The sequence below is a fragment of the Agelaius tricolor genome, unplaced genomic scaffold, assembly GCF_023055355.1.
Source record: "Agelaius tricolor isolate 1412-34295 unplaced genomic scaffold, bAgeTri1.0.p SCAF_44, whole genome shotgun sequence".
NCBI classification, from domain to species: domain Eukaryota; kingdom Metazoa; phylum Chordata; class Aves; order Passeriformes; family Icteridae; genus Agelaius; species Agelaius tricolor.
In genome coordinates, this window is record NW_027269304.1 from 128,363 (window position 1) to 146,518 (window position 18,156).

Here is an 18,156-nt window from a genome sequence, read left to right on the forward strand (position 1 = left end):
GATATATCCAAATATAACTCCAGGTTATCCATCCCCTATGATTTGTGTACCTGGTCTTCAACTCCAAGTTTCAAAACCACATCTGAAATGTTGTGCAGTTTTCAGTAACTGTGATTTCTGACTTTTAAAGCTACTATAGCTACTTTCACGTTATTTTGTCACACCTGGCAGGAAAACTTCACAAGAAGATTTCAAAGCTTAGCGTGCCTAAAAAAAGGAGCATTTTCCACTCCCAGAAACATACTCCTGTTCTCTCCCACATATCTTAGCAGACTGTGTGAAAGTAATTTTCTTTGATATGGGGAAGTTTTAGAAGAACAAAAATACAAATCCTGTGTACAAATCCTTTCCTCTCCAAACCACAGTCACAAACATCAACATCTGAAAACCAAGGTGTGCAGAGAAAATTGAAGAAGCAGGCTTCATTTCCCTGGATATATTTTCCTTCCTCTCCTCCAAATCCAGAATGACAATTCTAGTGCTCCAGCTCCCTGGGCACCTTTGGATGGCACTTCCAAAGCAAACAGATAACTTTTTTTTTTTATTTTTTAAATTTCTCCACAATGCTTCATTAATTAACCCCTTTAAAAACTTGGGGAAATGCACCCATGAAACCTCTGCAATGCCCAATTTTGCATGTGCATCATCCAAACTTTTCTCCACAGGGGTATTCAATTGGAGAAAAACAAATTCATTGTAAAATGCGTCACTCTTCAAAAAAAAAAACTCAGGATTTTGAAAGAGCTGACTGCTATGTAAATTTTTCCTACCACTTCTAGCTCACAGATACATTAACAGCTCAATGGTTAAAAGTGGTTAAAAATTGTTAAAAATGGTTTAAAAGGTGACCATGGAAGGACAGAACTGACAGAGCTGAGCGCTTCCAATCCTCTTTATTCTACTTTGTGCTCGCATTAAAAATAAATAAATCAAATAAGAACCCACACATATGGCAAAAGGAGCACAGGTTCCTTTTATGCAATACAGTCTCATTGCATTTCATTAAATTCTGTAAAATCTTGTGTTCCTTTTCCATCCTTACATCCTTTCAGCGGAGCCACAACCACCTTTGCATGTACAGCTGCCTCCCACAGTGTTCCTGCGGTCCTCTCTCCCTCTCTCCAACCCCTTTCTTAGTCATTAATGCTGAAATGTTTCTTTCAGCTAAAAGGATCAGGCACGTGGCTCCATTAAGGAAACTGCATGGCCTGAAGGAGTGCTATTAAAAGGCCAAAGGCAAACGGGGCATTCTCTGTCTTGGAGAGTAAGTGCATCTCTGACAGCACTTTCTGCAGAGATGGGTTGGTTTCCTTCCTACCAAGAAACAGAATAACAAGAGGAAAAAAAAAATTAAAAATTAAAACAACAACAAAAAAAATAAAGCCCTTCCACCGCTGGGTGTTTTGCACAGTCATCACACACCCAAAATATGACACCAGAACTGCGCGTGTCACACCACGCCAACAGAGCAAGCCATGCTCGACAGTCCAAAAGCAAATTAAAACTGGTCCTCTCTGCTTTGTCTCACAGCGTTTTGGGTTTTTTTACCTGTCCATAATTCACCCCCAAAGCCTCACAACCTGTGATGCCCTCTCTGTTTCTGAAGCAGCAAGCAAGGGGATCTCTGCTGCCAATTGCATGCCGCACAAAGGGCTGCATGTCAGCTCCAAGATATGAAATTAAAAGAATTGTGGAGCTATTTGGCTCTTTTAATATTCTTTTTATTATTAATAATATTTTTTATTTTAATTATTTTTTTATTTTTTAATTATTTCATTATTCTTTTAACTGAGGCCACAGAACATGCATGACAGCAGACAGAGAGACTTCCTGGGGCGTGGAGTTCACCTGAACATGCATGGCAGCATAACATCCAGGGAATTATGTTTTTAAACACACAGGATATGGTGAATGGTGAGGGGAAATATGGCAATTTTACCAGAAAAGTCACTTTGCCAGGTCACTTAACAAAACAAAAAAAACTCAAAAAAAATCACACAAAACAGTGAGTGGTGACTGGTATGGGACAAAGACTTTTTCTTGATAGCAGTTTTTAAATTTTCATATTATTTTTATTTTGTAATCTAGACAGAAATTTTTACATGCCACAGTCTCTCTTGAGGACTAGAGCAGGTATAGCACACTTATAAATTTCCTACCCACTGCCAAGAATTGCAAAAGCTACTCACAGCAATGGCTTTCTCTGAGAGGGCTATTTAATTTTAAAAAATGTACAGAAGGTAAGTGAACAGGATGTTATACCTTCTTATGAGAAGGCTATGCCATAAAACAAGCTATAATCCTCATTTCTGTCTCTCTGTTCTTTCTCCTTCTTTAAAAAGGGGAGAAAAAATCCCAGCTATGAAGTAAAAAAAGGTCTGTGGTTTTATTTTTAAGCATGCTAAGCAGGCACAGCTTTATCTTCCCTGATTTTGACAGGCCAGCATCTGGTAAGGGGAAAGGACTTAAAGCCAACCAAAATTGTTCTCAACAGTAAAACACTGAGGATTAGCTGGCACTGGGGCCAGTGGGTGACTTGTGGGCTCATGACCCCTGTTCCAACCTGCTGTAAAATTACCTCAGCTGGAGCAGCCCCTGCTGCCCTTCCCATCAGCACCTGCCCTGCTCTGCATTTAACAGCCAAAAACCCGTGAAAGAATTTCAGGGGTTTAAAACCTCCTTTGGAAGCATGCAGATCAAATCACTTCTTCCTCGAAATAAGAAAGAGATAAGTAATTTATACTGTGACTCCTGGGTTGGTTTTTTTTTTTTCTTTTTTTTTTCCTCTTTTTTTTTTTGATTTAAATTTTGTTTGAGCGTGCAGTGCCTTTTCCTCAGTGGAATTCATTGTGTTTAATCCTTTTCTTTCAGGTGTACACACCTTTTGTGCTCTCTTCTCCCTTCAACTCCCGCATCTCAGCCTTAAGCCTTGCTTCCCTGTGCTAAAACTCCTTTTTGCTGGGTAAATTCTCTTTCCCCTCTTCACCCAGCTGCTCTCTCCTCCTACATCTGTACAAGCTGTACACAGAAGGCCTGCAATTAGTGGCATCTAAAAATTAGGGAGGTCCAAGGACAAAACTAATGAGAAAACAGAGGTTTGCAAATGTTTGTGAAGCTAAGTCTCTTTCCCAACCCTCTGGGAAAAGAGCAGGACACTGGATTTTCACTGTATGCATTATTTTTTTAAATTATTATTATTATTCCGCAGAAATCTCTTTTGCATGAGACTCCAGCTAGGAGGAAACACTTCCTAGGGTAAAAAAAAAAATTTAAAAAAAATTAAACCTCTTCATTCATTGTTGCTGAGTTAATGTCTTACAGAGGGGCTGGGGAGGAATGAGCTGGGCTCAGAGGCTGCCCGACCTTATCACACAGGAGGAGCAGCCTCTGCAAACACAGAAAGCAAATGATCTGGCAAATATTTGTGTGTTGAAAAGTTAAATTACGCACACAACCTCTGCTTTCCTGTTTCAGAAGCTGCCTGGGAAAGTCAGAAAGTTTTTTAACAGCGCTGAAAGACTCTGTTCCTTTTCACAGTGATGAGAAATGGTAATTCTTCCAAGGAAAACAGAGTTCAGGCAAGATTGAAATTACACAGGCTTAGGGCTGACACACAAGGCTGCCAATATGGATTTTTGCCCATTAAAAAGATCCACAAATGACAGGAAAATGTGTTGGTGCTCTCAGTCTCACTTTTCACATAAAGACACAGCTTTATCACCCTGAAAGTATTTCTCTCTGCTTTTAGGAAGATAATAGATATAATATTTAGGAATATAAGAGATTTGACTTCTCTGTCAGACCTCATCAGACTAAAAAAAAAAAAAAACCCTCTATTTTGACTGTAATATTTTAAAGCAAGAGATGAAACAAGTAAGAGATGAAATATTTAAAACACTGGGTGTGGGTTTGTTAAATCTAACTGGCTTCTAATAGGAAATAAAGGGCACAGAGAGCTCTGTGAAAGACTCTGCTCTTTTCTTGCAGGCAGAGCCTGACCAAACTCCCACTCCAATTTATGTATATTCCAATGAACCCTCGAGCACGAAGAAAAAGCAGAAGAGGAGATTGAAACACCACATCTGCACCCCAAAGGTTTAGTCAAAATATTTCCAGGCACAGAACTTGAGGAGACACAAAATTGCACGGGTTGATTTCTCTTTTAAGCACTGTGTCTCTGTGTAAGGAAAATCCTAATTTATTTTTGGTAGCATGTACTAAAAAGCTGCTGCTATCTCCCACCCAGCTGCTTCCCTCACCCTCCACCCCAACCCCCAGAGATGGCTGAATGTCTTTTTCAATACTCTGAAAATGTGGGGTTTTTAATGTGTGGGGTTTTTTTTCCCAATACTCTGAAGACATCCTGTAAATCAGCTTCAAGTGTTTTAATGTCTGTCTTAAATATAAATATCTGTGTGTTGTGTGTGTCCATATGTGTACACACACAGTTTGTGGTGACATCCTAGAGTGCTGGGAGGAAATTGGGCTACTGAGTCTTCCCAAACACAAGAAACATGAGCTGTTAAAAGGTAACTAGTTTAAAAAAAAATAAAATTAAAAAAAACCCCAAAGTTTTCCCTTAAAAAAGCATAAAAAACCCCAAATTAACAGAGTAGATTCCAGCTCAGATCATATCTAAGTTATGTGTAGTACTAAGTCCCAAGACCCTGCTTCAGGCTTTTCATGACTTTTTATGACTAATTTCATTATTTTTTATTTAATAATAAGACACTGAGAAACTCAGCCACTGCTGCAAATGTCAGGGAATGACTGCTTGCTAAATACTGTAATTTGAGCAAAAATGAACAAAACAACAGCACAGTAGCTGTGGTTTGGCACAGCTTAATTTTGGCTGCTTCTCCTGGATGGAACCCAGAGTTTAAGGACCTGCCAGGAGCCCTTAAAAAGTGAACCAAGCTATAAAATGTGACACACTGGGGAAGGAAAAAAAAAATTATTCTGGCCAGGAAAACGCTGTTGGCAAGAGCACAACATGCTTGTGCACGGTTTTAAACACCCCTATATTGTTGCATGACACTTCGAAAATCTTTAATGGGGGTGTAAAAATGTCTTTCAGAAATAACAGGATTAAACTCCCAGCCAGAGATCCACAATCAGGTGTAACCAGCCACCATCCCATAAACGCTCCTGGTTATCCCAAAGCCCAGGAATTTGTGGGGTTTTATTCTTGCTCCTGCAAATGACTGGCAGAAATTCAAGAGTGCTCTTAACCTCCCCTTTTGGTCATCTGTGAAATACTTCAATAATTTGCGCTGAGTGGCCATAAATCACAAATCCAGAGGAAAGGAGGAGCCCAAAGGCTTCTGGTCACACCTGCTTGGGCAGGAAGGTGAGGGCAGAGGGTTCTGGAGTCAGCACCACCCCAGCGGCACGAGACAAGGGGCACACAAAGGTTGAAATCCAGGGCTTGGTTCATTGCCTAAAAGAGTCATATTTTCATTGATCTGTGTCCAAAACGCAGTGAGGAAGTACTGCCCTTGAAAAGGCGATAAATAATAAACCAGTATTTCCACTTGCTGTTCACAGCTGGGTAATGGATTTAAGAGAACCAACCAACTGCAGGTGGCTGGAGTTTTACATGGAATAGGGAATTCTTTGTGGCTCCAGGACCACATCAAATGAAGTAGACAATGTGCTTTATCTTCCTACTGATCCTTTGGAAAGGATCCCCAAATCCATAAGTGGAGTTTATTAGAAGCAGACATCTGCAGAGGACAATTATTTCCCCCAGTGTTTAATGAAATAGATTTTGCTGTTTCTGATGGGATGAGGCACTAGCACACACTGCAAAAAAGGTTTGGTCATCAGCTTTGGAATGTCCCAGTAGGTGAGTGCCATGTTCACCTGGAAAAGATCATTGTCAGCATGGAAAATGCAGCGCAAAGGGCCTTTTGTCCCAGAAATTGTGCAGCCAACACAAATCACAACAGGAATTACAGGAGCTGGAGCTGAGAGGTGCTGGTGGCTCCTGCTGCTGGGAAGCCCTGAGGGTTTGTGGATGGGGCGGCCACCAAGGATGGGAGAGAAGAAAGAGATGAGGGGAAGCAGAAGGGAAAGGTGACAAACCAAGGCAGAGGGAAAATGAAGACAGGGAAATGGTAATCAACCAGCAGTAACTCATCAATGGCACAACACAACACACAATGCAGGCAAAAAAAACAACCCAAAAAAACTCCAACCACAACAAAACCAAAGCAAGCAATAAACAAAATTCAAAGCTTTTCCTGGAAGGGGGAATATATCTGTGCAGCTACAAAAAAATGAACTGAGGACTGGCAAAGTTTAAAAGCCAAGAAATGCTATTCTGTCCTTTTCAAATGACCTCTTCAAGCTCCTTTCTGAAGTGAAGCTTTGATCACAATCATTTCATGCAGAAGGCTGAGCCAACCTTGGAGCAGAATGAACTATGTAACTTCTTCAGCACAGGGAAGTGAAATGCAAAGCTAAGGAAAGACAAATCACTCCTGCCTTTGGCTATCACTCATTCCCTACCATTAAGGAAAACCCAGTGATTGATGAGCACTGCTGAAAGGGGTAATAATCTACAAGTAGAAGGAAGACAGCATGTCTGATGCTGCTTCAGAAGATGTCCTGAAGGGTTTGACCATCACAGATAAACAAATTCTGCTATTGTCATTTTACTGAAGTTATGGGTAGCATGCAAGGCTGCTACAACCTTTCTAAGCCAAGTGGACCCATACTAAAATATAAAACCATCACTTTCAGGCAGTCATACTCATCGTACAAATAATAAAACCGAGGTGGAAGGAAGTACTGCCGGGCTTTCTCCCACTTGCAGTGGCAGGAATAGGCTGGCAAATTTCCCCTTTCTCTCTCCAGAGGCCACGGCAGCAGTATCCACTACAAATGAAGTGTAAAAGTCGGTGAGTTTGCAGAATAGCAGGGTTCTGTAGGGCAACTTTCCACCACTTTCTCAAAGCACCACGCAGCCTGAGGTGTGCTCTGAGCAGCACAACCAAAAGCGAGCGCATTAAGGTCAGCTGTGGAACAAATGCCCCACAAACCCGAAGCACCTCCAGGCAGAGCCTTGTTTTCCACCTTGCACTGAGCACAGTCCATGTTCCCATTCCTGGCATGCTCCCTCAGATTCCTTTTTTGGGGATGAAACTATTGGTTTGGCCTGAAAACTGAGGGGTTTTCATTTTCTGTGCGACCACACAGAGATTCACTCAGACATTAGAAACGCCAGAAAACATCAGAAACCACCCAAAGCTCTGGTCTACAAGGAAGGTGCAGTTCCAGAGCTGAGAGAGGGACAGAAAGGGAAAAACACCTCTGTGGAGGAGATTTGCAAAGATTTATATTCAGTCCTGTTAAACTCATTTGCCACTGAGAGAGGAAGGGAGAGAGTTTGAGAATATTTATGTTTACCACAAGTTATTGGAGAAACACTAAGCTTCTGCTGATTCCCATAAAACATTTATACAGCCACAACAAATCGTGGGCATGATCAAAGTGAGCCAGAATTTTAACTTTTCCTTAAAGAAGACAGCGGTTTGTTCACAGGATCTCTTTCTGTAATAATTTACAGTTTTCTGAAAGACTGTTTCCATTCAAGACTTTGTCTCCTGCTTTAATCCCCCACGTTTTCTCTGGTGTTAGACTCTGCTGGCTGCTCCAGCAGGATGCAGAGAAAACCAAAAAACATGAAAAGGGAGGAATTTCAGCTTTTGCTTAATAGACCAACTGGATCACACAACAGACAAAACTGCTTTCTTTTTTAAATGAGGTAGGACACAGAGGTATGTTTGCATTGCAATTTGTGGTTGCTGCGTTTATAAATCCAATTTATCTGTAACTCTGGGCTTAAACTGGTCCTTCCACAGATGCAAGGGTGCTGTTGAAGAGTTGTTTTTTTTTTTTTCCTGAAATTCTTATATATGTCTCCACTGCAAACTGCCTAAGTGAGATGAAAGATCACTCTCCTCTGCCCAATTTACAAATGCCCAGAAAACCCTTGAACTCTCCTTGGCAACACTGATTGCACTCTGGCAAAGGTGAAGCTGTCTGGGATTCACTGTTGGAACAAGAGCCAAGGGATAAATCAAGTTTTCTTTAGCTTTATGCCTGCAACTGAGAAATGTGTTAAATCCCAGCACCACTACTAAGATTTTATTCATAAGGATTGCCTTAAAAAAATTAATTTAGTCACAAGCAGCACCAAGACAGAATTTGTTTTACTTGTTAAGTTCAAAAAGGAAGGAAAATAAATTTTCAAAAAAAGTTGTGTTCACATATTTACAGATTAATCTGTATATTCTACAGAATATGCACAGGATAGAGAATATTCATATTACAGCTGATCACCTACAGACACCATGAGTCTGTAAATTCCCTCATGGACTCATGGTGAACAAATTTAAAGTATCCCCACCCTTCTGAAGTAGAGTTATTGAACACAGACTCCTGGGTAGGTCAACAGCACAGCCTTCAAATGTGTATTTCTAAGCACTGTTGTGCTTCTATTGTTGTTCTATGTTGCTTAAACACCTTGAATACTAGAGGGACTAATCAGCAGTTCTGAGATAGATAAATAATTCCTCTTTTTTTCAGATTAAATGAGACCACAACACTTTTACTATCAAAAATTTCAAGGTAGGACTTACACATTTACCACATCCTCCTTACCACAACAATTTTTCAAATATCCAGAGAGCAAGGAGCAAACCACCACGTGCAAAAGCGCACATCAGCCTTTGTCAGCGCTGGAAATCCTCCTGGGCTTGGTGAAGGCAGAGTCTCAAAATGCCCCCCTGGTCTGGGGCAGCTTGTTTGGTGACAGCAGGATGGGTGGCAGTGCACGTGCAGAACAACTTCAGCCTCAGTTGGGGCTGAAGTTCCATTTTGCCTCTCCAGAATCACATGAACAGATGGACACCACGTGCAGACTTGCAGGAACACGCCTGTGGAAGGCCACAGCCATGAAGTGATAATTTCACTGCACCCAAAAATAATTTTCTGCTAATTTCTTAATGGTTGAGTTGATAGACAAAATATTTTCCAAATAGGAACAATAAGTAAACTCCTCAGCCTAGGGCATTTGTAATCCAAACACAATGAAGCAGCAGGGTGTAAATTAGAGGGAAATGTGACAGCTTATTTAGGCAAATGGTGCTCACATCTAGATAATTCCCCTTTTGTAGTGCTACAGGAATTAATGATGAGATAGGGCTGGAGCTTAACTGAAATGGACTGTCAGCTCTAATGATACATATCTAATATGCAATAGCTAATATATTACATATTATCCATCCAATACATATATCTAATGCTGAAAACTACAGGGTGAGGGGTTGGTGACAGCCCTTCCAAGCGGAATCACAGAAAGGCTGAGTGGTTGGAAGGGACCTCCAGAACCCACCTTGTCCATCTCCACTCCACCAGCAAGAACATTCAGGTGACAGCACCATGAACAGCTTCCCACGTTTGGCAGCACAAATGAAAACACAGAGACGGTGAGAAGAGACCTCAAAGGACAAAATGAGGCAGGCCTGAGTGGTCAGAGAGATGATTCACGTGGGCACAACACACTGCAGAACAGAGGTGTCCAGCAGGCAGAGAGTTATGGGGGACTTGGAAGAGGATTTTAATTCGGTTCCATGGAGGAATCCAGGGAGAAGGTGACAAATCAGTGTCAAGGACTGCTGTGGCCAGTGGGAAAAACAAGGTTGGAGCAATCTGCAGTTAATTGCCTCTAGGGCAGCGTTCAAATTCACTGCTGGTTATCCATTACCTCACTCAACAGAACAGAAGCAGATTTCAGCTTTAGTGGTGGCACTCACAGCAAAGAAAAAACAAAGGTTTGTTTTGCCCCCACATTCCCAGGGTGACCCTCAGCTCTGTGGGCAGGACTCAGCAGTTTAATGGGTGAAACATGAAGCTAATCTGGAGCAGGGGCTTCAGAGAGGAGCAAAAGGAATGATGGAGATGGTCCCAGTGGAGACTGGCAGCAAATGCATGGTGCCATAACCTGATCACTGGGTAAAAAGTAAAATGTTGGATGAAATCCCATTGCAGGGGTGAAATACAGTACAACTCTTTGTCTATACTGGCTTTTTACAAATTATCAATTCTAAAAGGCTTCAGACTGCCTGGGTTGTAACAGCTTCACAACAGTATTTATTTATTCATTTGTGTTTATAAATATCACAGTCAATTAAAGCTTTATGCCAGCTGTGGGGCAGAACCCCCCAATCCACCTTCCCCTAGCCCAGGTTTTATTGCTGGGCATGACAACACATTCTGTGGAAAAGCCTTTGGCCAGCACAGGTCACCCCCCCAAAAACCTACAACCTGCTCTCTGAGAGGGCAGGGAAGGCAAAGAGAGCAAAAACCTTGACAATACAGTCCAGGAAAACCCAAAATCTCAGCAATTTATGGGCTTCCAGTAAAGGGAATTATCTCCACCCCAGCCAGACCCAGCACAAACTGGCTGGGCAGCCACAGATGTGTTTGCAGCAGCCTCTCAGGAGGATTTTGGACAGTCAGACCTCAAACTCCTTCCAACATTCAGAACACAAACCCATAGCTTCCAAACCCATTCCCTCCCTTGAAAAGGGAGGGAATTCCAGGTTGTGCCCACAGAGCTCATGATCAGATCCATAACAAAATGAAGCTTATGGATCTGAAACTTCACTAAAACCTTCCATGGCACTGGAAGTCCCCTGACAAGAAAAATGCCCCCCCCGAATGCTCTTTTCAAAAGGGCCTGAGAGGCTGATTTAAAGTGTATTGCCTGAAGTGGAAAAGTGCTCAATCCAAAGAATTTCATGTGGAAATGTGAGCCCAGAAGTTTCTAGAGGTTTCTGCAGCAGTCCCCCGCATGGGGTACCCCGAGTTTGGGTTATTTCTGCTCAGGACTCGCAGCAAGTGAAGGATGAGTCTCTCTCATAACAGATTCACATTCAAAACTCTACTACAAACCTACTTTTAGCTCAATAACCCCAGGCTTCTGGGCATCTATTCAACCACCTAAATTAGCATGAGGAGATGGTTCCCATCAGTAACCAGAGCCAGTCTCAGTCTGGCATTAGTAAATGTATTCCTGTAAGCAGCTGGGATGCAGAAAGGATTTCTGTTTAGCTTCAAAATTCTGTTTAAATTAATACCACGTTTATTTTTCCACCCCTTTTCTTTTTTTTTCTTTTTTTTTTTTAATAGCTGCAATTTTCAAAGATAAACCGAGTCAGTTTCTTTTTCCACTTCCAATAAAGCCTTGAAGGTTCTCCTGCAGAATGCTGAGGATCTCACAGATCTGAGAAAGCACCTCTGCCTCTCCTCTTCTGGCTCACAGGTCAGTTTGTAATCCTTTGCTGATACTAAATACACAAATGCCTTTTAGCAATGATTTCCGTTTAAAATATTCATATAAAATATTGGTTTAAAATTGTAATCTTACAGAAAAAATGATCTGAATAGCCACTGGTGTGTTCTCTGACTAACACTGAGTGCAAACAAAACACTGGCAAATTACTTGAAGTAATCAAATTCGATTTAAACAGGACCCAAATATTTGGATTGGGCAACAGACACCTAACAGCCAAGATTAACTAAGTAAAACAGAATGTAAGGTAACCTAGGTTTTTAAGTAAAAGTAGCTACCTACATTTCACATGATTATATGTAAGTGTTTTTCCCCTTGACACTGTATTTCTCCCTTTTCATTATGAGTAGATTAAATTAAAAACTTTTCCTAGCAGGGGCACTGAATTATTTCAGATTATAATGCTATGCATTTCTAAAGTGTCTTGACTCCCATGCCTCAGCTAATCCCCCCTAAATGCATTTTCAGATGAGAATGCCAAGACTCAGCCCCTCCGCAAGGAAACAGAGGCAGAGATGAGGAGACTCAAAAATCAGAGGAGGTCCAGTGAAGATCCTGCTGCAAAGATTTGGTCAGCAGCAGAAAAACCCATTCCTAATTTTCCTTACTATGGAAATGACCCCTCTGCAAACAATGGGGAACGACTGAAGAAAAAGTTCTTCCTAAGCAGAGAAATTCATAGTGGATTTCAGATGGGCACCAAAGGACAGCAGCAAAGGTCACAAAATGCACTGGTTTGGCTTCTAAAGGCTGTGACATTTCCTGTCCCATTTTATACCACTAAATCACCTCCTCATTCCATTTTTTGGTGGGATTTTCAAAGCTTAAATATCAGGTATTAAATATGAAAACTGCATTTTTCATCTTTCTAGCCAGAAACTCACCATGACTAACATCAGCAGAATACAATAAATGAGATACTGGAAGTTGTCCTGCAATTTGTTTTTGCATCACTGAAACTTTGGGGATATAAATTTTGCTCAATAATCACATTGAATCTTATCTCTTATTGTTTACAGCTTTCTTTTAAGACATATAATGAATGATTCTTTGCCATTAGTAAAAGTTTTATAGGATGGGAGAGGAAAATAACTCCTTGGTGATAAAATTTTTCAACAGCAGAAAAAAAAAAACAACTCCTTTCAAAAAGACAATTTCCTCAACTTATTATTCAAGTTTTTCCAGTGGCTTAGAAAACACAGAAACCAATTAGTTTTAATCTCCATTTAATTTTATGGAATGCCTCCAGAAGAGCTCCTAACACAAAGCTAAGACTCCAGTAAGGACAGTGCAAAGATGATGAGAACTCGGCTAATATTATCCTCACAGAGATAGCAGAACTGCAGTTCTTATGTGTTTCTGATAAAAAGTATTGTGGGCATAATGTTCAAAACTCTCCAGAAATTGCCCTTTGAATTTACATTGGCAGTGGCTGCAAGAGAGCAAATTTCCTCACTGAGGTGCAGACAGCAGAATTCAATCCAAAAAGGGGCAGAAGTACAAGGAAAAGTCACTTGCAAGGCTGGAAAGCAAAAGTAAAACATAAAACCTCGTTTTGAATAATCACTAGGACTAAAATACTGTGTTAAGTGTTAATACTTTTAAATCACAGGCACTAGAATTTAGAAATATCTCTCCCCTCCTTTTAAATACCTGTTTGAATGAAAATTACCTGTCTGAAGACTGGCTGGAGTTATACAGATTATTTATGTTATTATTTTTAATACTTATATTTTGTAAGTATTATATATATATATATATATGTAACATATATTTAAGTTATACTTATTATTTATCATTATCAAAGCCCACTCGAAATCTCTGGTGTTTTTTGCTACCTTTGACCTGTAAGTGACCTGAGAAAGGAAATCCTCTGTGAATTAGTAACAGCTCTGCACCTCCCCTGCCACTGCTGCCCAAAACCTCCAAAATGAGGTGAAAGCAGCTTTACACCTGCTTAAAGGTGGCTCAGAAACTCTTAGGAAATGACATTTTTAAAACCGTTTACGTAATACATTTAATAAGTGGAGACTGGTAAAAATTGATGGAGGTAATCTTTAAAATTTAATACAGATACCTTACACAGGTGGCTTCAATGCTGGGGACCAAATGCTAATTTACAAAAAAAAACAAAACAGAAGAGCATTTCAAATGAGACAAAATATTAACACATATTCATGCATATTACCACATTGTAATAACTTCAATTTAATACTGAATTTAAAGACAGGTAATTTGCAGGCTCTTTTGCTATCACTTCTTTCAAGTGGTGCCTCATTTTCTCCATCACTTCACACAGGCTACAAGCTTTTTGCCTGTTTTATAAATAGCCCCCTCATCCTTTCTGTGTATTTTCAGATACCAGGGTGTCAAGCACTGGGTTTCACCAGCAGGAATTAGCCTGATATTGCTAATCTGTGGCATAAAAATCAAACTGAGTGACAACTCCAAGAGGAAGCTGGTTGTTAGGAAAGAAGTGTGCCAGTAATCATCATTTCTCAGAACAGAGCATAACAAATACACTGCTGTTGGATGGGAATTCCTTACAACATCCACGTATCAAGAAAAACAAGGATGGGAAGGTGCAGCTTTCAGTTCAAGAGCCAGGGAGGCTCCAAAGATGAGGAATTTATGAGGTGATATCCAGCCCACATTAGTCAAATTTCATCAGTGTCACTGCTACCTTCCCTTTATAACCCTGGTGCTGATCCTCCTTTCCCCTGGTAACTCCCAGACCTGGGTGATGAGTTATCCCCCAAACTGGTCCCATATAAATCCATATAAACCCAACAGTTTTCCTCTGGCACACCTCTCCGAGACATAATCAAAGAAATATCTCTGTGATCACCACGCTGACGTCCAAAATCTGACTGAAATCCTTGTCCTGAGCTGCTCAGAGTGTCCAGGCTGACAGGGAACAGAGAAAACACAAAACGCAGAGTGAAGATGCTGGCAAATCTACCGGTTCTGCCAGCTGCATTTTAGCAGGGGAAGGCTATCAAGGAAAGAAAAAACGTGAGGTAAATACTGGCAAACTGTGGGGAAAAAAGGGAAAGTGCAAGAGCTTAACGCAGAAAAAAGGTGAAGACAAGGAAGTGTGGAAGGATGGTAAAGTGCCAAGGCATGGACACACTCCAGGTTAGAAACAGACATGTCTGAGGCAGATCTAGCAGTAGTTTTATTATAATTAATAAAATATATAATTTATATGTTATATATTTTAATATATAATATATTGTTATAAGCGCTATATTAATTATATTAATATAATTATATTAATTAATATATAATATAAATATATATAATATATAATATATAATTAATAAGTGTTGTGGGAATGAAAAAGGCCTTCTAAATTCCTGTCTGGAATGAGTGTCACACAAAACCCAAAGGTTTTTTTCAGGGTGAAAGCAGGTACCAAGACACCAGAATTTTTAACATGCAAGGATCCCCGTTTTGAGGGTTTACCCAGAAGATCTTGGCCAAGATGTGCAAGGCTTCAGGAATAAACAACTTCTTCCCTTCTCCTCTTCCCTCAAAACCATGAAAAAAAAGCACAACAATTTCGACTGCCATCAGGAAAGAGAGAATTTTATATCAAACAATTGCCCTGGGCCACTCAGCTAAATTAAGTCAAAGGGACTGCTGGCAGGCTTAAAATAGGCATGTGTTTAAGAGCTTTCCTGGCTTTGTTGCTGCAGTGGAGGAAAAAAAAATATGAAGCTGCAGATGCATAAATTTGAAATTGAAAATATCATCAATATCTCCAAGACAAGTATAATTAGGATTAGTAAATTAATTCTGGTCTACATTGCCTTGCACGAAGCTTAAATGAGAGCAAAGTGAGAGAGATGCCAGATACTCTCTTTCCCTCCCCGTTGCTTTGTATTGCTCTGAAAACAGGTTCAGTAACCACCAGAAAGAGAGATATGGGATTCTTGGCTGTGTGGAGGGGTGCACCACAGCAAGGACACTGAAAATTATCTTCAGCACATCACCAAGGGGGCTGGCACAGCCAGGATGGCACAGGAGCAGTGCAGGAACCCCTTGACAGGTGTCCGCATTATCACTTTGGTGGTTTCCAGCAATCTGATTTCGTGACGAGCCTTCCTGCACCGTGTCACAAGGAATTTCCCTCCCTTTCAGACTGTGGTTTTCAAGCAGCAGCAGCAGCAGCAGAATTTCTTCCTGCCAGGTTCCATAAGGAAAGCAGGACACCCTCCTGGCAGCGGAAATCTGCCGTGACCACTTCTGTGATGCTCACAGGTACTTTTCATTGCTCTATAACCTGTTTTATTTTAAGGGAAGGGTGCCCACAGGGGCTCTTCTGGGCCTGATCCAACTAGCTGGAGTTATCTTGAGGGTAATATTGTTATCTGGGCAATGGTGGTCTGAGGATGAATCCGTTCAGAACATCATTCAGAAACCAGGCCCCCCTAAAATTTGTATCAAGATGCAAAGAACATGCTAGCTAGATGTGTTTTCAAATATGGGTGAAGTTTCTGCTACTACAGAAACTACACACATCTCTCAGCATCTGCTGCAGAGAAAGATAATAAATACAAATTCAAGGAGAAAGTGGCTCTGCCAACACAAGCGCCACAACAGCCACAGCTACCCTGATGTGTTTTAACAGGCATTATTTGCAAAACCACGTATTTTGACAGATCAAAACGGCTCTCAGCCCAATTACAGCCATTTTAAATGGAAGACGTCACTCACCCTTTCCGAGCTCAAGCCTACGGGCCCCCAGGCAGTGGCTCAGACATGCTCGGAGCCCTGCCACGGATGGAGCCTGTCCATAGGGGCAAGTGGAGACCTCACAGAAGCGGCGGGCACGACGCAGGGTTTATCCGTGAGATCCCGTGCAGCCTGTGACAAGCAAGAGGTCAGAAAATGTATCAGAAGAAGTCCCTTTTGAGTGGGAAATCCGTCATCCAGTGTGCTCCCAGGTGAGTCTGGTGCCTCACACTCGAGCACCCCACACCTGGAAGTTTGAGGGCAGACGCTGCGCGCCCCGAGATGCCACCACAAATAAATAATTACTGCAGAAGGACAGGCTGCATTTTGCCTCATCAGCCGCACAAACAGCAGCAGGCTCAGCCATTAGCAATTAATTAAAGATCAATGGCATGCGAAACCCCAGGGAGCACACGTGCAATTAGCAAATGTATTTAAAGCAAGCCACAAGCCCGCAAGTTTTTTTTGTCTGACACCAACTCACCAAGGCAATTCTTGTCCTTTTTTGTTAAAAACCTCATCCCACTACCCTTAACAAGCCAGGGGGGCTGAGGGAGGGTTACCCACAGAGTTCCACTTGGCAAAGCACATTTCCAGCACCCTGCACTGGGTCCGAAGCCCACGGACATGAGTCATTCCTCAGCGAGTTTTCCTTGTTTATTCCAAGGGACCTTGGGTGGCCCGTAAGCATCCTTGCCAAAACGAGTGATCTCTAATAGGCAAATTAATTAACTTACATGCTCTGCTTTCACTGGTTTGATGGCTCGGGGATGCCCTGCACAGTCCAAAGTTGAGACACTGCTCGGTAAACACCCTGCGTGCACCACCAGCAGACCCAGAGCGGGCAACACAGGGTTAAATTTTAAGTTCGAACAATTGCTTTGAAATTTAAACTTCGCTTTGAATTGCGTTGAAAGTTAAACTCCTCTGGCATGGGCAGGTACATTACTGGGGAGTTTCATAACCCCTTATATCTGCAAAGAGCCCTATGAGACCCGGCAATTAAAAGGAAAAAGGAATTAAAAAAAAAAAAATAAAAAGGAAGAAGGATTTATAGTTCCTAGTCTGAATCCCAGAAATGGCTACAGTTTGTCACAGCCTCAGGAACAGACAGAAACTGCATTTATTTCCTCCCCGGAGTTCCCGAAGGTAATTCTGCCTGAAAGAGCCTCCAGCCAGATCGCTCCACGCTGGGCATTATCACTCTCCACATGGATTTCCCTCCTTTTCCTTAATGAAAGAGTTAAACCCCAAACCCCAGCTGAACCGCTGGGGAACGCTGATGACGATGACAATAATATTAGGAAGAGGAAGAACAACAACAACAACAACAAGGGAAAAAAAGCAGCAATTTACCGCCGCGCAGAAAACGCGAGGACCGCGGATTTTCCTTCCCGCGTCGCACTCACCTCCTCCTCCTCCCGGACCCTCAGCTCTCCTTCCAAAAACAGGGATGGAGACCCGCGCGGGAGAGAGCCAGGAGCAGCAGCCTCCGGGTCGGCTGTCGCCACAGGACCTCTCTCCATCAACCCCTCCTTCTTCTCCTCCTTCTTCTCCTCCTCCTCCTCCTCCTCCTCCTCCTCCCCTGGCGGTACCCGCGGAGCAGCAGCGACACAAAGGAGCGCCCGGGTAGCGACAGCTCCGTGCCAGCCTGGAACAGCGCGAGGAATCAAGGAATTTCATCGTTGTCCTGTCTTTTTTTTTTTTTTTTTTTTTTTTGTTAAAAACCTCACAAGAGCCCCGTGTCCACAAGGAGCTTTCCCGGAGCTGCCTCGGTGCTGAAAGCTCCGAGAGTTTGCTGAGACTCAGTTGGAGCAGCATCCAAAAAACGGTGCGGCCCCAAGTTCCAAAGACAAACCCCCCCAGGCTAATGTTTTTCCTTGCCCAACCGCAGTTCTCCATCCCACTGCCTCTGTCACGCTTGCTTTGTTTGGAAATGAAAGGACTGGGATGGTATTTCATGAAATTGCTGCCTTCCCCGAAGGCAGCTGTTAAAGCAGCACTAAAATTTCACCAGAAGGCAAATCACAGGGGCAGGGAAGAGCTGCCCT

General features: G+C 42.0%; 1 protein-coding gene across 2 annotated transcripts in view; it reads right to left on the reverse strand.

Moving 5' to 3' along the window:
* The window catches only part of MARCHF3 (membrane associated ring-CH-type finger 3), a 62,800-nt gene extending 45,147 nt beyond the window's left edge, over positions 1-17,653 (reverse strand). For both annotated transcript variants that reach the window (XM_071455110.1, XM_071455109.1), the window contains exons 1-2: positions 17,515-17,653; positions 16,088-16,237 (exon numbers count right to left, since the gene is read on the reverse strand). The gene's annotated coding sequence lies outside the window, so the exon portion shown is untranslated. The remainder of the gene's footprint in view (positions 1-16,087; positions 16,238-17,514) is intronic.
* Between the last annotated feature and the right edge of the window lie 503 nt (positions 17,654-18,156).